At 50.0% G+C, this 25,351-nt stretch overlaps 2 long non-coding RNA genes across 2 annotated transcripts in view; one reads left to right on the forward strand and one right to left on the reverse strand.

Moving 5' to 3' along the window:
• LOC135288501 (uncharacterized) overlaps positions 1–25,351 on the forward strand; it is a 447,298-nt gene that overhangs the window by 177,685 nt on the left and 244,262 nt on the right. The window lies entirely within an intron of this gene.
• On the reverse strand, positions 2,728–3,904 carry LOC135288508 (uncharacterized). The gene is made up of 3 exons (XR_010351577.1): positions 3,337–3,904; positions 3,014–3,078; positions 2,728–2,904 (listed from the first exon to the last, which is right to left on the reverse strand). It is a non-coding gene; the product is annotated as an uncharacterized LOC135288508 (long non-coding RNA).

Here is a 25,351-nt window from a genome sequence, read left to right on the forward strand (position 1 = left end):
TTCAGGGCATGTTTTCCATCTTCCGTTAATAACTCCAGCATCTCTTGAAAGACCATCATGGAGCTCAGCTGCACCTGGCTATCATCCTGTATGAAAGCAAGAACAAAAGAGCTCAGCATCAGCTGCTTCGGGTCCAGCAGGGCACAGGCCTGCATCTCCACAGGGCACCAAGTGCCCGGGCAGCAGCCAGTGGCCGTGGCTGTGGGCACAGAGCCTTACGCGGTCAAAGAGTGGCAGGAGCGCCTCAGCCAGCTGCAGGGCGAGGGAGCTGGGTATTGGGGTACCATTATCCAGGAATAAATATCTGAGTAGGAGAATGGTCATCCTGATCACGTCACTATCATTTTCCTCCAGGAGCTCCACAAGACTTTCAGTCAGGCTCCACATTTTTTCAGCCTGTGTGGAACACAAGTTTGTGAAAGGCCACCCGGCTGCAGCAGGGCCTAGAGGCCAAAGCATGTCCTGAAGCACTCGGGCAGCTGAAGCGGGAGGCAGGAGAGCTGGGAGCAGCTGCCCCGGGCCCAAAGCCCAGCCAAGCCCAAGTGACAGCCTTTTCCAGCCCCACACTGCCGGCAGGGCTTCAGCCACTGCCCCCTTCTCACCATCAAGGGATTCTTGCCCAGCACCACGAGGCCTCGGAGTGCCAAGTGACGCCTCTCCCCGTCCTCGCTCTGCAGGTTCTTTGTCATGATCTCCAGAACACTGTCACTGCATTCCCTCAAGTCCAGGCACTCGAGGACCTGAAAGGCACAGGGCAGTGACAGGGCACCTGGCCAGCAGGAGCCCGGAACCGCACAGGGCTGGGCCCAGGCAGCAGCACAGGGCACGGGCACCGTCCCAGGCAGCTGCGGCTACGAGAGGGCAGAGAGCTGGGAGGCAGCTCAGCCAGGCAGCGCTGGCCTTCAGGCTCACCTCCACAAGGAACGCCAGGGCAGGGAAATCCCAGTATGGCATCTCTTTGCTGAGCAGGCCAAGCAGGTAGAATGCAATCCCACAACAAAAGTGTATGGATGACAGGCGAATTTCTCTGACAAGAGGAAAAAGGAAACCAGACCCTGAGCCAGTGGGGCAAACCTCTGCCAGGAGTGACGCACACAGTTCACATCTTTCCTCACCACCCTCCCAGCAAGGGGCCCTGGGCCATTTGGGAGTTGTTTGCTCCAGATCAGCCTCCTCTCCCAGCCTTTTCCAGTCTGCTTGGCCATCCCTCAGTGACAAGGGCCTCTGGCCCACAGCCACAGGGACTGTGTGGGGCACCCTGGGCACAGAGCACAAGTGGCTGGAGCAATGGGGAGAAGGGGGTCTCACCTGGCCAGCAGACCCACGGCATAGTGGTGGGTGTCAGCACAGAGCAGCGTGTCCCAGGCACCCTTGCGTTCCATTGCCACCACCACATCCTCACAGCGGAGAAGGCAGAGCAGGGACTTGAGGGTCCGCACTGCAAACCTGTGTGCAGAGCAAAGCCCAGGTCACACTGGGAGCACTGGCTCCTTCCCAGGCCACGTGGCAGGGACAGGAGCTCTAGGATGGGAGCACCTGTTGGGGCTGGTGGCAAGGCCGTGTTCTTCCTGGCATCCCTTCCAGAAGGTATCCACCTCTTCTGGCATATCCAGAGTGCTGAAGAACACTTGGAAGAGCAGGTGCACAAACAGGTGTGGGAAATACACCTTCATTATACGTGGGATGCAGGGCACCTGGAGGACCTTCCACATCACCAGAGTTGCCTGCAAAGGACAAAGGCCCAGAGAGAGCGCTCAGTGCCGAGGTGTCCGTGTGGCAGGGCCCGAGCGTGGCAGGGAGAGGCCCGGAGAGACGCAGGGGGAGCAGGGGGCCTGGTGGCCCTGAAGCTGCCCCTGTGCGAGGTTTCAGGCCAGTGCCTGAGGCAGGGAGATGCAGTGGGGGAAGGAGGATGGAGAGCTGCTGGAGAGGCAGCCTTGGGGCCAGCAAAGGCCACTTGCAGAAACTCACAGCCAGGGCAAAGACACCCGTTTTGTCCCCATCGGAGGTGCACGTGCTGTGCTCCGGCCAGCTCCCCAGCACATCCAGGAGCACCAGCTGTGCCAGCTCCGCAGTCCTGCTTGAGCCCATGATGGTTTTCCACATGGCCGCGGCAGCTCTGCAGGGTTAGAGCTCTGTCTCAGGGGGGTGTCAGACACAGCACCGCTGGGAGCTGAGCTGGCTGCCAGTTCTGCCTCTGCCCTCTGCCCCTGGCCAGCAGCAGCCAGGCAGCCCAGCCCTGTGGGGACAGAGCCCTGAGGGGCAGGGAGGGAGCACGGCAGCAGGCTCGGGGGCTGACATGCCAGGGCTGGGAAAGGGAGCAGCCAGAGGGCCGTGGAAATCTCTGCTGCTCAGACACCTGGGCCAGGCTGTGCAGGGTGATGGGCTGGGGAGCCCTGAGCCCTCTGGGCAGCTGGGCCCTTACCTGTCACAGGACGGGGCCACACACAGGAGCGTCATGACCGCGTCATTTGTCAGTGCTTCAGTGAGATCCAGCAGGGCCATGTCCAGCCTGTGCTCAGCGGAATCATTGGCCAGGAGCCACTGGTGGATGTACCTCACCATGGCGGGCACCTGGAGAAGGCACAGTGAAACTTGGAAAGCTGCCAGAGGGAGCAATGTCCCCAGCTTCCCCAGAGATGTTCTTCCCATCCCACCACACTGTGATGGCCTCAAAGGCTCACAAGGACCAGCAGGTGTGGCTGGGGAGGCCAAGAAGTTCCTGGGAGGATGAAACGCTGGCCACAGGCTGCTTACTTGCTTTGGATGGTAACAATCTTCCTCTACAAGCATATACAGCAGGGCAGCACTGGTCTTGCTTTGGAAGATGGGCGAGTATGGTCTGTACGCAGCGCCCCTGGTGATGGTCTCTTCCTGCCGAATCCTCTTGATGAATTTGCAAACGAGCTGTAGGAGAAGGGCAAGAAGCCAGGGATGTTCCATGGAGTGCTCCACACACGGTGCTCGGCTGAGCAGGGACAGCAGGCCCAGTCCAGGTGGGCATGGCTGCAGGTACCTGCGCTGTTCTGCGGAAGCAGCCACGGCTGGATTGCTGCACTTGTGTGCGCTCCACGGCTGCATCTGGCAAAGAGCAAGCACAGCCAGAGCTGAGGGGCTGCGGGAGAGGCCGGAGAACACAGCCCAGCCCAGCGCTCCCCAGGCAGGGACAGCCCCGGGATGCCCCAGGGGGATGGAGCACGGCCACTGCGGGGTGTCTGCCTGGGCCCTCTTCCGTCCTGTCCATGGGTGCGTCCCCAGGGGATGGGTGGGATGGGATTGGATGGGGCAGGGCCAAGCTGACTGGCACCATCAGCTCTGTGGCCCAGCTCTGTCACTCACCATCCTGCAATGGCTGGAAGTGCTTGGGCTCCTCAAGCCGTTTTTCTGGGACAGCTCCAGGGCCTTTGTTCTTTTTCCCCCTGAAGTCTTTAAATAGGCTGAGAAATGTGCCTGCCATTCCAGAATCTGGATTTGAGGGCACCTTAAAGAGGGGTGCCTTGTGAAATTTCTGAATCAGCAAGTCCTTCAGTTGTGCCTTGAAGGAACCTGAGACAGAGAAGCCTCAGGAAGATTACAGGACAGCAAGTCCTGCACTTTGTTCTCAAGGGCTCCTGCCACAAGGACAGGAAACACCTCTTAAATGGCTTTGGTCACTAAGTGCCAGGGTCTCGCCTCGAGTGTGCAGGCCAGAAGGATGGGAGATGCCTCAGAAAAGCTCTGAGTCACCAAGTCCCTGAGTCTGGCCTCGGAGGCACCAGCAAAAGAGAAGCCTCGGGAAGGCCACAGGCCACCAAGACCCGCAGTCTTGCCACGAGGACACCTGTAGGGATAACGCCTCGGAAAAGCTCCAGGTCAGACAGGAACGAGCGCTCCTCACGGCACCGCTCTGTCCCGTCCTGTCCTGTCGCGTGCTCCAAGCACTGTGGAGCGTTCTTGTCACCACAAGATCCAATGTCACCATGTGTCACAAAGGACACACTCCTCCATTCCATGCCACCGTGACCGTGCTGCAGTGTGTCACAAAGGAACCTTGCACACACTGCCACCTGCCCTGGGGCCGCCCCCAGCCCACCCAAAGTGGCCCCGGTTGGAAGGAATCCCTGGCCCCAAGTGTCTAAGGCAGCCCGACAGGATCTTTAGGAAGGGCTCAGCCCATCAGCAAACGCTGCCCTGCTCTGCGGGCTCAGGGCAGCAGAAGGAGCCCCCAGGGCTGCCGAGGCAGCCGCGCTGGCAAGGGCACGGGGCCTTCCAGGGAAGCTGGCACGGCCTCCTTGGGACACGTCCCGGCTGCTGGCCATCCTAAACCCGCGGCTGTGACAGGCACAGGGAACGTGTGGGCCAGGGCACCAATGCTGCTCTGAGCCCTGGGGCCCGGGCAGCGCTGCCATCAGCAGGTGTGGCAGAGTCCCCGCCCAAGCAGAGCTGCCACCCCCCGAGCCCTGGCAGCGCTGCTGCCCCTCTCCTGCCCCAGAGACCTGTGCCCCGGGGGGCTTGTGTGCCACAGGGAGCCAAAGCCCACGTGCACTGGGGGCTGTGCTCCTCCCTGCAGGGGCTGTTGGCAGCAGCACCTGGAGCACTGCTGGCAACACTTTGTGTCTGTGAGAAGGCAGAAGCTGTTAGTCAGTCCTGAAATTATTTTTTTCCTAGTAGGGATTGCAGTGTGAAAAACAAGGTTCACTCTCCTCTAAAAAATTTAGAAGGTGTAATAAAGTACAATAGGACATAAAGACAAGAAAGCAAATATTTTTGACTGGATGCCTTTTGCCATTCAGCCTAGACTATCCCAGCTATTTTGAAAACACTCTTTGTATACCATTTCTATTGCATCTGCCTGTTAAATATTCACAAACAATTATGCATGTTGAACTTTTCTCCAAACCAGTTTCCATGTTTCAGGATCTGTTTAGCATGGCTCCTCCTCACGTCTGCCTTTTTAGAGCATGCGTATTCCTTGTTTGTGCTTTCAGTCCATTCTTATCATCACCTCCATTTACGGGCTTTTGTGGATACTGACAGCCTGGTCAGTGAGAAGGCCACATAAACTTTCCCAGGAATTGTTCTGGGGAGTTTTGAGAAGGCTGAGAGAAAGAATGAAAACAATCTTGCGGCTGGTGTTTTGAACAGTTGTTTTCTGATAAGATGTTTACCAAAGGGCATCTTCTTAATTAGCCAGTGGTGACGGGGTGTTGATTAAATGACCAGTCAGGTCCAGCTGTATCGGAACAGTGTATAAAAAGGAATGGCTTTCTAATAAACTCAGCATTAACCTGCTGAAGAGAGTTAATGTGTCACTTCACTTCGGTTCCTGACTCAACGGTGACAGGCTTTGGTCCACATTTTCTTCAGACCGTGAGTGCTGATAGTTGACATATCTGTAGCAGGTGTCCTCATCACATGTTCATTGGATGGTATCCCATGCAAGCAGGCATTTTAACACAAGCATACTACATCAGCTGTTTCTAAGTTTTAGTTAACAACAGAAATGAAAACGAGATCTTTATAGCAAAGTTCTTTTAACACCACACATATAGAATCCATTTCAACATTTGAAAAGGCCAGTATTGTACTGTGTACCTATAACAGCAGCAGCAGCACCTGAACACCACCAGCTGCTGAATTTCACAGGACAGTCAGATTATACAGAGGCACTGCCATGTTTCCTTGTGTTCTGGGAAAAACGTCAGCTCAGTCTTTGATGTTCAATGCTCCAGCTGCTGCGTGTCTGACAGTGGTAGCTCATGTCCAAACACAACTGAGTGCCTGCTAAGCACGGCACTGGGGAGCCACAAACAGGGAAGTTCAGGCATCGCAATATATCAAGCTTCCAACAATCTCTTCTCCATTTCCAGATGCAAACATCAGCAAACACATGCTGGAAAAGTCAAATGAGTTCCATCATTGCCAGGATATAAATTTCACTACCGAAACCAAGCAAGGATTGCCCACAAAGCCTTTGGAAACACTTCCTGGATGAATTAATGTATCTCCCATGCAGGGCTGTAATAGCTGAACATCTGCAGTGCTGGAAGATTCCAGATAGAGTGGGAACAAGTCCACAAAATTTCTGTACAGTCTGAAATAGGGATGCAGGGCTGGACCAAAAGCTTTCCTGGGGGTGATGCTACTGAAATCCATTGCATAATGATGCCCAGAAATTAATCAAAGCAAACAGTACTCCATAGTATAAGGCCTATGGGGCAGGAATTTAATTTATTCGACACGGGAGTGAGGGGCTTTATTCTACCACAAATTCATTCTGGAATGAGACTCCCGATGCAGCCCCAGTGCTGCGGGGCGGCCCCGCGGCTCCCCGGGCAGCAGCCGGCCCTCTGCCCCCTGCGGAGCCCGGCGCCAGCGGCTGCTGGCCGCGCCTCAGGGCTGTGCGGGCAGGGGAGGCCGGGGCTGGGCGCAGGGAGCGCCCGCCACAGGGGCTGAGCCCGCGCCGAGCCTTCCCTGCTGCCGCTCTCTGCAGCTGGCAGAGGACACGAGCCGAGCGGCCGAGCAGCTGCGCCGGGCCCTGCGCTACCTGGAGAGCCCCCAGGAGCCCCTGCGAGAGGCGGCCATCAGGTTCATGGGTGAGCCCCGAGGCCGGGCTCCCTCCCCGGCCCGCCGCAGCTCGGCCCCAGCCCCGCCCGCTGCCCCGGCAGCGCCATCCGGGCCCGGCGCCGTGGAGCCCCGCCTGGCCCGGGCGCTGCTGCCGCCCTCTGGCAGCCGTGCCCTTGGGCGGCAGCGTGCGGCAAGGGCCCGGGCTGAGCCCTGCCGGGCCAGCAGGGCGTGTGGCCACAGCGCTGGCAGCGCCGCTGGCAGGGAGCTGTGCCGCTGCCGCCGTGACAGGCTCTGTGTTCACAGGGGTGGCCAGGCGGCTCCTGAGGGGGCAGCCAGGAGAGCTCCAGCTCCTCACTGAGAGTGAGTGAGGGCAGCGGGCTGACAGCGGGGCTGGCAGGGAGAGCTGCAGTGCCTGGGCAGGGAGCTGCCATCCCTGTCCTGGCTGCGGCAGGCTCGCTCCCTGTGTGCATGAGGGGTGGCATGGGCAGAGCACAGAGAGATTGCAGGGATGTGGGAGTGTGGATTCCTGGCCAGCTGATCCAGTTGACACCCCCTCTCTTGTGGCCATGGCCAGAGCTGGGTGGGATGGCCCTGGCAGGACGGTCTCCTAGGATTCCCACCGATCCAGGCTCTGACCATGGCTCTGTTCCTCTCCATTCCAGCCCTTCAAGCCCTGAGGAGAGATGACAGCCCTTCCCCAGCATACATGTTAGTTCAACAGATAGTCAGTGGGAGAGCTGCAGAACTGGCACAGAAGAACCAGAGTTTGTTGAAGACCTGCAAATGCCATGGAAGATGAGACTGCCTTGAGACCAGAAGAGACCAGCTGGAGCTCCAGGCACAGCTGATGATTGGCACAGCTGAGCCTGTGGGAAACTTGCATGGCTTCAGCCCTCTCCTTGCTTATAGATAGCTCCCTCCCTCCAGCCCTCAGACTCTGCCCATCCCTTCTTTTTCCCTCCATTCTCCCTCCCTGTTCACGGCTCTTTCCCTCTAGTCCTCAGATCCTGCCCTTCCCCTTTTCCCCACCCAGCTCAACCCTTTGCTTCGCCTTCCATTACTAAACAGTTTGGCTTCTTCACTTTGCCTGCATCCCTGTGGAGCTGCAGCAGAACAAATCCGGGGCCCTGGGACACACAGGCCCCTGCTGCCGTTCTCTGCCACGCCGTGTTTTGTGCACAGACCCAGAGGAACGAGGGCAGCTCAGGCTGGCACGGTCCCTGTGCTGAAGGTGCAGTTCCACAACCATGTGCAGGTACAGATCCTGCTGAGCACACGGAAGGCCAGCAGTGGCACAAGGAGCCTGTGTGTCAGGAGCCACGTCGTGTCTAAGGCCCTGCCACATTTGATCTGCTATTGTGCACGTCAGCAAGATAATGAAGAACAGACAGTGAAGGAAACCTTATGGTTGAACTGGTGGGAATGTGACCCTTGAGAGAAACAATGGATTTGTCAATTGATGGGAAGTTAACCTGTGAAAGGGGAACAGCCCACAGTGGAGCTGTGGTTGGCATGGAGGTGGTATCAGAAGCCATTGCGGCCTCATCTGATGCACTGGCCAAGCGTGAGATGACGTCCTAAGTGGGAAAACTGCAGAGGAGGAAATGTCAGGCCTGGTTCTGGTGTGGAGGGATGAAAAGGCCAAAATGCACGCCCTGTTGATGCAGGGGATGCCCTGAAGGTGGGTGGCCTGCCTGCCCCTCCCACTGGAGCACCATGCTGAGATCCCCTGAGAGGAGCCCAGTGCTCCTTGCTCCTCTCTGCTGACATGTGAGCCTTTGTCTGGTTTCGGGGTGGCCCTGGCTGTGTGAGGGCTGCTACGTGGGCACGAGACAGCCGGTCCTGTCCCGCTGGGTCCCAGCAGTGCCTGGCAGCTGTCCTGCATCCACGTCAGGATGCTGGCCAAGAGCAGCCCTGGAAGCTGAGGCACAGGTCAGGGCCCATGGTGTTCCCTCAGGATACAGCAGTCCCGAGGGGTCTCCCTAATTCAAAGAAATCTGCAGACAAATGCACTGTCCACCAAAAGCCCTTTTCTTGAGCTGACAGGAGGGCAGGGGTCTGCACCCCACCAAAATGCTTCTCTGCCATGTATAAATTTCAGTGGGTTGATGTAGGAATTGTGTGAAAAATACCATCCATCTTTACCCTGCTGAGGTGATTGCATCGGCAGGGGGTTAGAAATACATTCTGTCAGATTCCTGTACTTGAAGCTGATGTCCAGGCGCTGGCCAGAGCGATCTCCATGCCCTAAAGCAGCACTTCTTCCTCATGGCTTCCCTGCACAGGGCTCATTCCCTACTTGCCCTTCCTTCTTCTGCTAGAATGTGTCTAAAGCTTTTTTCAAGTCCCTCTCCTGTCAAGTTAGGCCCCCAGGTTTTTCTTATGCTAACTGGTGCTAAGTACTTCCCTGTGTCTGTGCTAAGTACTTGTTTGCTTATGTGAATTGCTTGTGCTTATATCAAACAAAGTCCTTGTTTCATCCTCCCCTTCTCTTTATCCTGATGCAAATTCTTTTGCAAGATTCCCTCCACAGTCCACAGGACATATGTACTGTTATGCTGCTCTTTTAATTTTCTACCACATCCATAGGTTCATGATGGTTTAGAGGAGGGTTAATTTTTTTAAAAATTAGAACGGGTTTGCTGAGGAAGCTAAAAATCTGAGGAGCTGTTGGTGATTGCAGATTTGTCCATCACAAGAAGACGTCTGACTCATGATGTTCTCTATCTTTCTCTATTTTAGTGATGATTTTGGTAACTTCTTTGATTGCAATTTGAGTGTCCATAAGGCTCTGTGAGATGCATTTTTGACTTCTGCCACTAGCCATTCTATATTAGGCTGGTACAGTATTTGTTTTGGAACATCAATGTTCCTTCCAGTTTGGAATTTGGGTGCTTCATGATACACATCGTACGCATTCTGCATAATCTGAAGAGAAGTTATTGTGTGGTGCAGCTCAAGTCACATCCACTTTTGGTTGTGAATTACAAATAGAGAAGGTAGTACCATTAGCAGTTTCATTTAATGAATCTGTTGTCATAGTTGTGCAAGCAGATCTCACCCAGGCACATCCCCTTCCCACATAACATACCTGTGACTGTGCATGGGTTACTGGGCTCATTTTACAAATACAAGGGCTGCCCTAAGTGTGCAGACACTGATCCTCTCTGTTAAGCCCTGCATTTTTGCACACAAAATTCAGTGCATCCCTTGGCACACATGCTTTGATACTAAGAGTTTGCCAGTTTCCAGTTTTCTTGTTGAAAATGGTCCAGACATTATGCTGAACGGGACTGAAAGTTACATGAGTTCTTATAACTCCAAGGGCCAAAACTGGAATTACACAGTATTTTGTTGCATTCTTAATGGTTAATGTAAAAGACTGCAGGGTTCTGTTCATTCTATGTGAAACTGACCAATTGCCACCAAGTGTGGAAGTCTTTTTCAAATTCCTTTGTGGTTTCATTTTTAGGCATGATTTAGTTAATTCTCTTGGCAATTTCCTCAGCTCTCCTTTTTCTAAGTTTTCCTGAGATTACAGACTGTAGCCACAGCTGAGCTTGTCTACACTGAAATGCTAAAGAAATGTTACCCTGTAGTTTCCCCATAAAGCCAACGACTGCTGGAAACAATCCTGCTGTGTATTGTTGGCCAGGGTGGTTAATAGGTTAGCTGCCAGGCTGTGGGTTTGGGCAAGTGTTAGCAGGGCTGATCTGAGAGGAGTTTGTGTCTGTCCAATATAAAAACTCACAGTGCTTCATTTATTAAGACTTCGTGATCAATAGAATTTCATATTCCCAGTTCAGACCCAAACTGTCCCCTTAAGCCTTTTTTAGACCTATGATTTGGTGTCTGGGAATGTATCCATGTCTCCCAGCCTTTTAGGCTTTGCTGTATGAACGGGTAGTATTGCTGTTTAATTTTGGATCTATTAGCCTGTATCTTTACATCCAGCTTTTTCAGAGAGTACTGTGGATCTAAAAGCAACAACTGTTCATTTGTTTTTCTTACCACAGAGTGAGAGACTATATTATTTCACATATGGGTGCCATGCTATGCCATTGTTTGCTAATGTAAAGTTGTTTGTTTTAATTTTAAATGCCTATTGTGTGACCCATTCTATTTTGCTCCTTGTCGAGTACCGAAGGTATGGTAACTGGTTTCTTCAGATACATTGCCTGCCTTTAGGCAAGCGTTTCAGAAACCTTCAGAAACCTTACACTGGCCCCTGGTAGTATTACAAAGGACACTTACTTTACTAAATTTCCCAGTACAAATGGCTGAGTATTCTGAGTACCTCAGCCCATAAGAGGATGTAGTTGTGCTGTCAGGATTCCATTCATATCTGGGTTGCCATCACACGGTCATGACATTGGGCATGATATACCCTAACAGGATGATTGTGCTTCCAGCTTCCCCTCCAACTTGATTGGTGACTATTTCTGATGGCCTGGAATAAGCCAAGAATGAAATTCAGTTCTCAAAAGCAGATGCTCTGTGAGACCTGTTCCATGTACTAAGCATACCAACAGGACAATTTATTATTCTAGTGGCACAAGAGCTGCCTGCTGGAAACAATATTTTTTGGGTCGCACTCCTGGCAGGCTCAATTCCTGTATCTCTGTGTGATGATGGTCCTCCCACCCCACCTGTGCACTGCAGAAAAAGGAACTATCTTGTGCTAGGTTATAGTCTCCCATTTTAATTTGCATAGCACAAAAATCCTGATAGGAATCACATGAGAATGGATTCACATGCTGCTTTTTAGAAAGGTCACGGATGCGCATGGTCACTGTAGTAATCTCGTCTAAAAGAGGTTTGTGAGTTTCAAATTCACACGCCATAGAGGTCCTGCTTTCAGGTGGGACAAGAAAGGCTGGCATGGAGTCAGGTTTCCCTCAATCTTCAACTGCTTGGTCATTAATCCTTAAAATAGCATAAAGTGTTTTTACCTTATTATTCCCTTTTAGCCAATTAGGTCCCAAATATTTTTGAATGTTCCATCTAGCAGGATCTCGCAGGCCAAGGAGATCATGATGGTAGTGACAGCCACCTACTGTGGCTTGGATTCTGATCAGAAATATCGGGAAGATGATGATGGTGTGAAGCGCATCTTGGTTTCTTCTGTTCTTTCTGAGGTCCAGTTGGGGACTCCTCTTGCCTTTTGCAGAAGTCTTTTAATTCTGGAACAGTGTAGCCAAGAGGTGAACGCTTCAAGCTTTAAAGGCTGTATAAGTGATTAAAAGTACCAAATAGAGTCCTTTCCATTTTGGGATAAGAGGATTTCCCCCAGGGGATTTGACATATACCTGGTCCCCAGGCTGGATTTGTGGAGAGGAGCATCCTCTTGCTCCTCTGCTCAAAATGTGTTGATTTATTTGACGCAGTGTCCTGGTTTAGGGCAAGTTTGGGAGATAACCCCCAAAGGGGCTTCTCTACAAAAGCAGATTCAATTGCCCCTCCCCCCTCCAACCAGTTCGGGAGAAAATATCTCCTTGGAGAAAAGTGGAAAGAAACCTGTTTATTAAACAATAGAACCCAAATAATATTAAACAATAAAACTTCTCACTGATCCAAGGAAAGCAAACTCAGAACAGTCCCCTCCCTGGGTTGCAGCTCGGCTCACTCAGTCTCTGATCAGTCTCTCTGGTGCTGGAAACGCCGCGGCCCAGGCCCGGCCAGGGGGCCACAGGTGGAGCTGCCGGTGCTCTTCTGGGTGTTCAGTGCAGAGGAGGCTTGAACAGGTCCAAGAAAAAAGGAAAAATCACAGTCCAGGGAACTTCTTTGCCTCAGCTAGCTAAAACTAACTAAAAGCAAGAAAAAGGGAAAAAAGGAGCTCTGTCCGGCTGTCTGTCCATCCGCAGACAACACAGTCCAGGAGCAGGAATGTGGAGGAGTGAGAGCAGTCTGAAAACAAACTGCGCGCTTCTTCCCTCCCCTCTTCACTGTCTGGAAGAGAGTCTTAAAGGTGTAAAACTTATTCTTCAGTATAAACAGAACAAGACAATTGGGGATAAAAGCATCATATAGTCAACCCAGGACATTCCACCCCTTATCCCCATATCGTCGGCTTACTACTAAAACTAATGTATATTTTAAGTCTACAAACACTTACATTATACATCTAATATACAGCTATAGACAGACAATGGTGGCAACATTCAGCAAACAGTGATATTTATACATGGTTCTCACCCAACAATCAGATCTCCCTGAGGTACACATCGTGTTCTTCCATCTTTTTGCATTATCCACCATGTGCAACCTGGTCCCTGAGCAAAAACAACCTCGCAAATGGGTTTGTCTGTACTCGAGGCAGGATTGATCCAAACTGTCTTCCCTAACAAACCCCTGACATGTACCACTGGGACTTTGTCTCCATCTACTCTGTGCAAAGGCTCATATTGGGCAGGGCCCACTCGGTTAGTAGAACCTCGGGTATTAACTAACCAGGTGGCCTTTGCCAGATGCTGCTCCCAATTTTTGAAAGATCCCCTACCTAAGGCTTTTAAGGTGCTTTTTAGCAGCCCATTGTACCTTTCCACTTTGCCCGAAGCTGGTGCATGGTAGGGGATATGGGACACCCACTCAATGCCATGTTCTCTGGCCCAGGTGCTGATAAGGCTGTTCTTGAAATGAGTCCCGCTGTCTGACTCAATCCTCTCAGGGGTACCATGTCTCCACAGGACTTGCTTTTCAAGACACAGGATGGTGTTCTGGGCAGTAGCATGAGGCACAGGGTAGGTCTCCAACCACCCTGTGGTGGCTTCTACCATTGTGAGCACGTAGCGCTTGCCTTGGCGTGTCTGGGGCAGTGTGATGTAGTCAATCTGCCAGGCCTCACCATACTTGTACTTGGACCACCGCCCACCATACCATAGGGGCTTCACCCTCTTGGCCTGTTTGATGGCAGCACACGTCTCACAGTCGTGGATAACCTGAGAAATACTGTCCATGGTTAAATCCACCCCTCGGTCTCGTGCCCACTTATAGGTGGCATCTCTACCCTGATGACCTGAGGCATCATGGGCCCATCGAGCTAGGAATAACTCTCCCTTGTGCTCCCAATCTAGGTCTATCTTGGACACCCCTATCTTTGCAGCCTGGTCTACCTGCTCATTGTTTTGGTGCTCCTCATTGGCTCTGCTCTTGGGGACATGGGCATCTACATGGCGGACCTTCACAGGTAGCCTCCCTACCCTGGTAGCGATGTCTTTCCACTCTTCAACAGCCCAAACTGGTTTTCCTCTACGCTGCCAATTAGCCTCTTTCCACCTCTCCAGCCATCCCCACAGAGCGTTGGCTGCCATCCATGAATCAGTGTAGAGGTAGAGCTTTGGCCACCTCTCTCTTTCAGCAATGTCCAGGGCCAGTTGAACAGCTTTGAGTTCAGCAAGTTGGCTTGATCCACCTTCTCCTTCAGTGGCCTCTGCAACTTGTCATGTGGGGCTCCATACAGCTGCTTTCCACTTCCGATTCATTCCTACCATGCGACAGGAACCATCAGTAAAAAGAGCATATTGTGTTTCTTCCACTGGCAATTGGTTATATGGTGGAGCTTCTTCAGCACGTGTCACTTCTTGTTCCTCTTCATCAGTGAGACTGAAGTTTTCACCTTCTGGCCAGTTTGTAATTATTTCCAGAATCCCAGGACGACTCAGCTTTCCGATACGGGCGTGCTGTGTTATGAGAGCAATCCACTTACTCCATGTAGCACTGGTGGCATGGTGGGTAGAGGAAACCTTTGCTTTGAACATCCACCCCAGTACTTGTAGTCGGGGTGCCAGGAGGAGTTGTGCTTCGGTGCCTATTACCTCTGAGGCAGCTTGGACTCCTTCATAGGCTGCTAAAATTTCCTTCTCTGTTGGAATGTGGTTGGCTTTAGACCCTCTTTAGCTTCGACTCCAAAATCCCAGTGGTCATCCTTGAGTCTCCCCAGGCACCTTCTGCCACAGGCTCCAGGACAAACCATGGTTCCCGGCTGCAGAATAGAGCACATTCTTCACATCTGGTCCTGTCCTGACTGGGCCAAGGGCTACTGCATGAGCGATCTCCTGCTTAATCTGGACGAAGGCTTGTTGCTGTTCAGGGCCCCAGTGGAAAGTGTTCATCTTACAGGTGACTAGATAGAGAGGGCTCACGATCTGACTGTACTCAGGAATGTGCATTCTCCAAAAACCAATGGTGCCTAGGAAAGCTTGCGTTTCCTTCTTGTTGGATGGTGGAGACATTGCTGTGATCTTGTTGATGACATCAGTGGGAATCTGACGCCGTCCGTCTTGCCACTTGACTCCCAGAAACTGGATCTCTTGAGCAGGTCCCTTGACTTTGCTCTTCTTGATGGCAAAGCCGGCTTTCAGGAGAATCTGGATAATTTTCTCTCCTTTCTCAAACACTTCTGCTGCTGTCGTCCCCCATACAATGATGTCATCAATATATTGCAGATGTTCTGGAGCTTCACCCTTTTCTAGTGTACTCTGGATCAGTTCATGGCAGATGGTAGGACTGTGCTTCCACCCCTGGGGCAGCCGGTTACAAGTGTACTGCACACCTCTCCAGGTGAAGGCAAACTGAGGCCTGCATTCTGCTGCCAGCGGAATGGAGAAAAATGCATTGGCAATATCGATAGTGACATACCACTTCGCTGCCTTGGACTCAAGCTCGTACTGGAGCTCTAATATGTCTGGCACAGCAGCGCTCAGTGGTGGCGTCACTTCATTCAATGCACGGTAGTCCACCGTCAGTCTGCATTCTCCTTCAGATTTACGCACAGGCCAGATGGGGCTGTTGAAGGGTGAGTGGGTCTTGCTGACCACCCCTTGGCTCTCTAGCTCTCGGATCATCTTATGGATGAGAATCACAGCATCTCGAGTGGTTCTATACTGTCGACGATGCACTGTGGAAGTGGCAATTGGTACCTGTTGCTCTTCTCCCTTCAGAAGCCCTACTGTAGATGGATTCTCAGACAGTCTAGGCAAGGTATTCAATTGCTGGACGCCCTCTGTCACTACAGTTGCTATCCCAAATGCCCACCTCAGTCCTTTTGGGTCTTTGAAATACCCACTTCGCAGATAATCTATGCCCAGGATACATGGGGCCTCTGGGCCAGTCACAATAGGATGTTTCTTCCACTCATTCCCAGTCAAGCTCACATCAGCTTCCACCAAAGTGAAGTCTTGTGATCCCCCTGTCACACCAGCGATAGAAACGGATTCTGTCCCCACGTGTCTTGATGGAATTATGGTACACTGTGCACCAGTGTCGACCAAATCTTTATACTCTTGTGGTTCCGATGTGCCAGGCCAACGAATCCACACCGTCCAGAAAACACGATTTTCCCTAGCCTCTACCTGGCTAGAGGCAGGGCCCCTCTAAGCCTGGTTATCCTTCTTTCCTTGGGCATATGTCTTAGAGGTTCCTTCAAGGGGATCGGACATGTCATCATCATTATTATACCTGGCAGTTCGGCTACGGACAACTGGAGCTGCTTTCCTTGTGGTGGAACTTCCTCTCTGAGCCCTGTCTTCCTTCAATTCACGCACCCTTCGGGCCAGAGCAGCGGTGGATTTTCCATCCCACAGCCTCATGTTTTCTCCACAATCACGCAGAAAGAACCACAGCTCAGCTGGTGGGGTGTACTTTCTCTCTCCATCTGGGGAACGTCTGCGTTGGGTACCAGAACCTCTGATCTGTACTGCTGAGATTTGGAGAAGGTCTTCTTTAATCTCCTCTCTGAGCTTCTTATGATTCTCCTCTATTTTATCCTCTAATCTCTGCAGACGTGTTTCCACCGCTGCGATTCTGGCATGTGTTGGGCCCATGTACAGCATCTGCATAAGCTCGGAGCTTCTTTGCCATGTCAAGCACGGTCTCATCCCTGTCATCCCGCTTCATGATAGCTAGAGCAGAAGCATATTCATGTGGCCCAAGTCCTACCAGTTTTCGCCACATCACAGATGTGCATGGTACCAAGTCTGGATTCCTAGTTGTTATGTCATCTGAGAAGATAATCTCAGCCACTGCCATTTCTCTCAGGCATTGAATCCCTTGTTCTGTGGTCTTCCACTGTGTTTGCTGCATGTAGAGATCATAGGCACACAGGTATCTTTGCGCTACACTGTCCAAGACCCGTGCCCAGAGGCTGTGAGGGTTAGCTCCCCTCATCATGCCTTGGTCGATGACAGGATCATGTGACAGGGATCCCAAATGCCTCGCTTCTGTGCCGTCCAGAATTGTAGCCTCGCTTGCAGCATCCCAAAAACGGACTAACCATCTAATTATGGATTAATCAGATCATCGGGTGTAATCCTTCCTTAGGCCACGCAGGTCCTTCAGGGAGAAGGACTCAATATTGGCCTCTGATCTTGTGCCAGTTGCTTTGACTCCTGATTTTATGTCAGGAAATGTTGAGGGTCCTTCTCCTGCATCATCATCATCATCATCCACTGGTCGATCGGTCTTGTCTGTGCACTTCCCTCTTCTAGTGCTAGTAGCAACAGCCATTGGTTGAGGCTTATTGTCTGGTTTAACTGCTGGCTTAGGCTCACTATGTGGTTTAGCTGCTGGCTTTGAGCCTGGGGTGTTGGCTGCAGCCTGAGTGACTGCGATAGCTCTTGATGTATCTCCCTGCCCTCTTTCTTCTGTCTGCTGCCCTAGAGTATCTAGCAGTGTGTGATAAGCATATGCTAGGGCTTAGCTCACTGCAATGATCTTTTTCTCCTTAGGGTCATTATGATATTTCTCTTTCAGATATTTCTTCACCGTAGCTGGGTTCTGAATTTGTTCATGGGGAAAGTCCCAGACTATAGGGTCAGAGAATTCTTTCCGGATTTGGCCCATATTTTCCCATTCTCCACCCCACTCAGGATTCTCCACATGTGGGTCTACTTCTGGGTCAGGGGTCTCATCAGCCCTTCTAGACATCTCAGCCCTCATTCTAGAGAAGCTGCAGACCATATAGAGGAAGCTTACCAGATTAAATACCAGAAAGATGGTGTCTTTAACATTCAGGGGAAACTGAACATTCTCCAAAAGTGACGTAACAGATTCAAAGGAGAAGAAGGAAAGGAAAGGCTGGAAAGCCTCATTTCCCGCTCCTCCTCTAACTAGCTGGGTGTAATTACTAATAAATTCTCAAAACATACTGTTAGAACTGGGATGCAGGGTAGGACAAAGAAACCATAAACCACACATATCGTAAACAGACGCCAGTATCTTTGTAAACGCCCTATAAATCATTATCACCAAGGCCAGCACAATAGCTAATCTAATCCGTGTCTTTTTACTGCAAAAACTACATGATAGGGACAATAATTTTAGTGACCAGAAAGGTATTGAAACCTCAAAAAGGTCTAGAGACCAGAGCCACATAAAGGCCTCCCCAAGAGACATTACAAATTCAAACAACATGGCTACTGGGTACTTTAACTTACTACACAGCAAGCATAACCAACCCGCGATCAATAAAGGGGTTTTTCTACTTTCTCAAGCCCTACATTGGGCGCCACTACCTGTATTTGTCCTGGTTTAGGGCAAGTTTGGGAGATAACTCTTAAAGGGGCTTCTCTACAAAAGCAGATTCAATTGCCTTTCTTTTTTCTAACTGGTTCGGGAGAAAATATTTCTTTGGAGAAAAAGTGGAAAGAAACCTGTTTATTAAACAATGGAACCCAAACAATATTAAACAATAAAACTTCTCACTGCTCCAAAAAAAAAAAAGCAAACTCAGAACAGTCCCCTTCCCGAGTTGCAGCTCGGCTCACTCAGTCTCTGATCAGTCTCTCTGGTGCTGGAAACGCCGCGGCCCAGGCCCGGCCAGGGGTCCACAGGTGGAGCTGTTGGTGTTCTTTTGGGTGTTCAGTCTAGAGCAGGCTTGAACCGGTCTAAGAAAAAAGGAAAAAAAATACAGTCTAGGGAACTTCTTTGCCTCAGCTAGCTAAAACTAACTAAAAGTAAAAAAAAAAAAAAAAAAAAAAAAAAAAAAGGAAAAAGGAGTTCTGTCCGGTTGTTTGTACATCTGCAGAAAACACAGTTTAGGAGCAGGAATGTGGAGGAGTGAGAGCAGTCTGAAAACAAACTGCACGCTTCTTCCCTCCCCTCTTCACTGTCTGGGAGAGTCTTAAAGGTGTAAAACTTATTATTTGGTATAAACAGAACAAGATGATTGGGGATAAAAGCATTATATAGTCAACTCAGGACATGTAGTTAAAAACATTTTGTGGATTTTAATTGTAATTTTTTTTTGTTTTGCTTACATTTTCATGGTTTTTACGCTTTTGTAAAAAAGCCATGGGAGAAGCCTTTTTAATGAATAAAGGTAGTGGAGTTGTGAAGGCCAGTGGGCCAACAGGGAAAAGTCTACAACTGTCCCCTGGATGAAAAACCTCTCCAGCAATAACCACTCTTGTCAAGGTGAGAAGAAAGGCTCCTTCCAGCATGCCTTGCTGTGATATGCAGATTCAATGTATCCCATTGGCCCTTCCCACTCTCTCCACCCCTGTGCCCTCATCCCATTGGCCCTGGTGTACTGTCCCGCCCCTCAAGAACCCTATATAAAGCTGTGCTTTCCCTGCCTTAGTGGCTCTTAGTCCCCAGACTTTCCTGAAGAAGAAGCTCAATGAAGGCTCTCCTTGGAACCCCACACAAAGACCCCATCTCTCTTTCTGCGTCGCCTGGATCTCAGAAGAGCAGAAATCACCCTGCATGAGCGCAGTCGTGCCTTGTGCTCCTGAGGAGTCTTTTCCAAGACACTTCTTTGGGAAGGTACTCTAGACAGCCACCCGGCACGACAAGTGGTGCCCAACGTGAGGCAGCAATGCTAAGGACCCTGAGGCCCTGATGATCATTGATTGCCAGGGTACCAGACACGCTCCCCTTGGTAAGAAAGGAGAAGAGCTGAGCATCAGAGGCAGCAGAGACCGGGTCAAGACGAACAGCCCCATAAGTCTTTTTTTTAAAAGTGCTGTCAAGCTAGGACAATTTTATAAAGAAGACCCAGGTCTCATCCCCAAGAGCTTTCAGGCCAAGATTGCAGGAACCCCCAGTCCTAGTGTTGCGTGGGGGAAGGTTTACAGGGACGAAGATAAAGATGGGAACAATAATTACAAAGGAAGAACAAGACATTTATAAACATTTTAATTTATTTTTAGATTCTTATGGGACAGAGTTTTCTAAATGGGATCTGAAAAGAATTGTTTGGTGGCTTTACAACACTTTTCCTGGTGCATCTGCAAGACTCCATATTTACCATCAACTTTTGGGACCTAGTTTGTGTGAAGAACACTCACTATGGCACCTGAATTGCTGCCCATATCCTCTGCCATCCAAGAGACCTTACACCATCATGCAGCACATCGAGGCCTCCGGGCTTTGGTCATGTCTCCCATAAAACCCCTTCTAGCTTCTGTGAAGCTCCCCTTATTCTGCCCCTCTCTAATTTTCCCATACCCTCCCCAGTCCCTGATCTGGAGTAGTGTTGGCCATGCCATCCCAGACCCTCCTTTTCAAGATGGTAATGGTCACACCACCTTGAAACTGTTTTCCAGCTCTTCACCTTCTCTTCCTGGCTCTGATCTAGCCTCTGGCTCTGCCTCTTCTCCCGAATGCACCACCTCTGGAGGCTCTGACCGTTCCATCATAGGGCACGCCTCTTCTAGGGAAGATGGAACCAGAGACCCCGCTCCGGAAACCATTCTTTTTTTTACTCCGCCAAAATGGTGGCGCCCATAACCCCCCTACTGGACCCCCAGACAACTTGCTACAGTTACCCAACATACAACATCAGGGCTTCCACTCTCTCTCCTGAGAGGGTCTCCCCCTTAGTTGCCTCCACAAGCACCATACAGCCCCTGTAAAGCCAGGCTGATCCATCAGACAGTTTGGGACATGTGTTCCAGTGTCGAGAGCCTCCTTGGAATGCGGCCATTGCCATCCGGACTCCCCAAAGAAACTTCATATTCAATGAATTTGTGCCTGCGCCAGTGACCACCGCCATGGATTGCAGTGGCAGGCATCTCCAGCATGCTGTGGCAAACTGCATTCAACAAAGTTTGACACCTAGAGCTCCCAAGCGCCGCCAGCAGAGGAGAAATCATCACCAAGCCTGCTCCAGACAGCAAATTAATGTAACTGTACAAGTTTTCTATAGAAATCATAACACTTCCCCTTTTATTCCTCCTTCCTGGTAAATATATTTTCAGTTGTATTTAGATAATTTTAAGTTTAACCAAGTTCTAGATCACCTTGAAGATATGTTTGTTTGATTAACCTTTTACAGCTCCCCAGTCTTCATTAAAAAGGAGTAACTTGATTTAATAGTATTAATTGAAGTGATGTAAGCTATTCAATACCAGTACTATTATTTTGTTGGTTAATGTTGATTTAGTTTTTACAGACTGTTATTATCTCTTTTAATTTTAATATATATAAAAATGTAAATAGTTCTCAACTAAAGTTACAAGAAGTTAATATGACAGAAACAATCCTAACTCCCATTATTCATGTTAAATCTTTAAATGCCACTATTTAAATTAATTGGAAAAATTGAGTTTCTAGAATGCACTCTTTATACCCTGTCTATTGTCCTTTCTGCAAGGAACCCCGCAGAAAGACAATATCATATTGTAAAAGTATGTGTCTGTCATAGGTTAAGAAGGAAGTGAGTTTTTTTGGGAAGCTGTGATTAAAGCAATCAGTGCTTAGATTTGAATATTGGCACTTAGCTTGGCCACTGAAGGTATGGAGTGCCTTTGAGAACACCAGGGGTGAAAAGAGCAGAGAACTCCTAAGAGAACTTTCTTGGTCCCAGTCCGTGGAGCAAGTCAGACCTTCCCTACCCAGCCAGGGCTGGGTGGGGGAGGCGAAGCCTTGTGGCTGGGTGAAGTAGGCCGGAGCTTCAGGCAAAGGAGGGGAGGTGAAGGCCTTGTGAGATGGAAAAGTGGAACAGCCCTGAAAAGCATTGAGCCACCCCCTACTCCCCAGGAGAGAGAGAGAGCCAGTGCCTGTACTGCCTTAAAATTCAATATCACAGCCTGACAGCACAGCTGGCCAGAAGAAGTAAGGGATGCGGCACAAAAAAAGTGCCCAGCAGCCGTGGGAGTTCTGGGCAGACAGAGGCGAAAATTTTAACCCCTTTGTAGAATAAGAACCTTACAAACACTGATCCTCCTGCATCTGAATGAGGAGAGAGAGATGAAGCAGTGGGCAAGTGTGATGAAAGTGAGTACAAGTGAGAAATGTTACAAGAGGTAAGAAGAATCCTAATTGGGAAGAGAGAATAGAGTAGCCTTGAGCTGGACTCTTTCTTATATGGCCATGGACAGACCTATGTTTTTCCTGTGACACAGAAAAATGCACTTAGGGGGAGGCAGTGCCTTGAAGCCAAAGAGAGTACAGTGAAGCAGTGGCAAGAACAGAGACAGCTGAGGAGGGTGTGAGATGCCCTCTGTCTTCAGAGAAGAAGATCTCTGTTTATGAGGCCCCTCGGCCCCAGGGGGTGAAATTTGGGAAGGACTGGTGTCCCGAAGTTAAGAGACTGCTGCTTTTGTTAGAACTAGGCGGGGCATCCTTAAAAGAAGAACCCTAAAGGCAGTTCTGGTCCATGTGCAGTAGTGAGAGCACTGGACATGGAGGGAAGAAGTCATGAGAGCAGATGTTCTCCGAGCAGTGCCACGAGTGACACGGAAACACAAGAAGTTTCAATTGTGTTTCCGGGGGAAGCCTATGATGCAAGGGGAGACTCCTCTCTCCCTGATAGACTTGAGAGTTGATTACTTGAAAGGTGATGATAGACTCTCATCATCTGAGAGATGATTATAATGTAAAAATCAGTGGTGTCATTTCATGCCATGAAAGAAAGGGGGGGGAGGAGGAGGAATGTATTGGGAAAGTTTTCATTCTTAGTTTTGTGTCTGTTCCTTTTTAAATGCTGTAAGTTAATAAAGTTTGTCTTCTTTATTCCTAAATTGAAATCTGTTTTGCTCTGTTCCTGATCACATTGCACAGAAGCCACTCAAGAAAGTGTATTTTCATAGAAGCACTGGCACTGTGCCAGCCTCAAACCATAACAGTGTCTAATTTGATGTTTGATTTTTCACTGGTTGAAAAGGTTTTTTTTACAAATGATGAGTTTTATTTTGTGTTTTTATAAATGGTGTGTTTTACTTTCGTACTTGATGTGTTAAATTACAATTCTTGTTAGTAGAAAAGTAAGAGAAGTTTTAATGAGAGTGAAAAGCAAGTGAAAATAAGGTGTGTGTAAGCTGTCTGATTGTAAGACAAGGAGTGATAGTATAGAATACTTGAAAGACTGTTAAAGGGAAGAGAACGAGGAAAACAAGGAAAAAGAAAAGAGAGACAGGGAGAGTGAGAAAAAAGGACTAGTTTACTAAGATTAACGGCATTAAGTTGAGAACAAAGAAATGAAAGAAACGACTTTCCTTAAGTGTTACTTTGATTATTATGTTAAACTTATTTTCTTGCCTATACCTTTCAATTTTACATATGTCAAAATTAGTTTCTTGTGTGTACCCCTTTCATGTTTAATCTTTCCATTAAGATTGTTTATTGTCTGAAGTTTAGCTAAAATTATCAGTTCTATAATTGTCATTTACTTGTTAATAGTGTTTTACTGTTCATTATTATGTCCCCGGGAATCCCTTTATGAGTTGTCCTCATGCCTCTAGAAGTTACCCCATAAGTATTAAGGAATTTAAGTTGAAGAGTATTCTGGGGCCATAACTTAAGATTGTTCTCCTGTTTCTAAAAGAAATAAAAAAAAGGGGGAGTTGTTTTGTGCCCCCGCCCCAGGTGGCAGGGATTCTACCCAGACAGACAGCATCGGTTGAGGGGTGTGATTTAAAGAAGATTCCACCCCTCCACCCTGTGGGGCATGTCCCTGGAAGTCCGGAAAAAGGCATTCCACTCCATCTTGTCAAAGAAGGAATGGCTCCAGAATGTTCTTCCTTTCCTGTACCCCCATTGGTTTCAATTCTACTGCAATGTCCTCACCTTAGTTTTTTCCATTGGCTGTCCTCCTGGACCCACCCATTTGCAGTCCCCTGCTCCTTCTGCTATTGGACCCTGACCCTAAATGCCACCCCTAGCCTGTCATATAAAACCCATGACTACCCCCTTGTTTCTTGTCTTGGTCGCTGGCACAATAAAGGATTGAGGCTTTTGCTAAAGCAAGAAGCATCCTGTTGCCTGCCTTTCCCTGTTGTTCATCGGTGCCTGCCTGAGGTCTGAGACTCCAGGGCCCAGGGGAGTTGTTGCAGCACAGTCCCCATCCCACTCAATTTGGAATTTTAGGAGGTGGCAGGCCATGGGGGGCCACAGGCCCCTGGGCTGGATGCAGGTCCCTGGACACGAACGCCAGCCGTTTTTCATGGGCAACAAAACTGACCAGGCCAGTTTCCTGATGTCCTTTCCAGGAGGTGCTTCCCACTGCCAGGGCAGCCTGAGCTTTAGGTGGTACCAGGTTGCCTCTGGGAGACATCCTGCGCCATCTGGGATTTCAGGAGGCAGCAGACTAGTTGGGGTCACAGGCCCCTTGGCTGAATGCAGGCCATTTTCCATTGGAAACAAAACTCACCACCCCAGTTTCATGGTGTCACTTTGCAAGAGGCACTTGGCGCTGCCAGGGGAGCCCGAGTTGGAGGTGCTGGCAGCTTGGGTCTGGGAGACATCCTGTGGCATTTGGGATTTTAGGAGGCAGCAGCCCACTTGGGGTCACAGGCCTCTGGACATGAATGCCAGTGGAGGAAAGATATAATTTTAAAAGCATCGGCCAGGCAATGCTCCTTTGACAAGTTCTGCCCTGAGCTTTCCTTAGGAAGATCTGAAATGTTCAATGTCACCAGCAAAAGCTCCTGCAATGGCTGCTCGCCATCAGAGCAGGGCTGTCAGCTGTGAAACAAGTGCTGCCACAAGCAGCAGCTTACCCAGGGCAGCAAATCAAGAGCTAGGAAGGAGCTGATCTGAAGGCCAAACCTCCTTAGCTCCTTCTAAAAGAGCTGGAACAGTTCCTCATTCCAGTGCGGTGGAATGCTGGGCACCACAGCTCTAGGTGAGAACTGGGCACAAGTTTTCTCTCACTGAGTGCTGTGATGGTTTCTGGAGGAGCTCTGGGCTCCTGTGCGTGCTGGCCACAATGAGGAGAGAAGGAATCAAGTGCACTGACACTCCTTTGCCTTGAGCATAACCCAGCCTGGACCAAACACACTGAAAGGTTTCCCCCTGTCTTGAAAAGACAGGTCCACTGTTTGACAACTCAGGTGGTTTGGTGTCAAGGAATTTCCCTGAGAAATACTCAGTTTGTCTTCCTCTGTGCCTTTCCCTCAGCAGCCTTGGGGATGCTCCTATGTGAAGCCATCTGTCTCACAGAGTTTGAGACAACTTAAAACAGGATACTGTGCAATAAGTCGTCTCCTCTAAACTGTTGCAACAATCCCTTTCCTGCAATAGGAAATTATTACTAATAGATGAAAGTGGAAAAAAACCCCAACAGTTTATTAACAAACAGATCCCCCTATGACACGTGTTACAAGGTGGAGCCGGGATCTCTCTCGGGAAGAACAGGAGCTGTCATGGAGTAGTTCTAGCAGCTGATGAAAGCTCGGTGGTTCATCTGGCATCGACTTTCTCCCAGTGGCAGAGCTCCATGGAACAGTCACAGCAGGTGAAGCAGCTGGGCTGGAGCCCCTCAGTGCCTTTTCTCCCTGGCGTGGCTCAGCTCACAGACTCTTGGGCTGGGAGCAGGGCTGCTCCGCTTCTGCCAGCACCATGTCCCTGGGCTTGGACAAACAGTTTT

Source organism: Passer domesticus, chromosome 33 (genome assembly GCF_036417665.1).
Source record: "Passer domesticus isolate bPasDom1 chromosome 33, bPasDom1.hap1, whole genome shotgun sequence".
NCBI lineage: Eukaryota > Metazoa > Chordata > Aves > Passeriformes > Passeridae > Passer > Passer domesticus.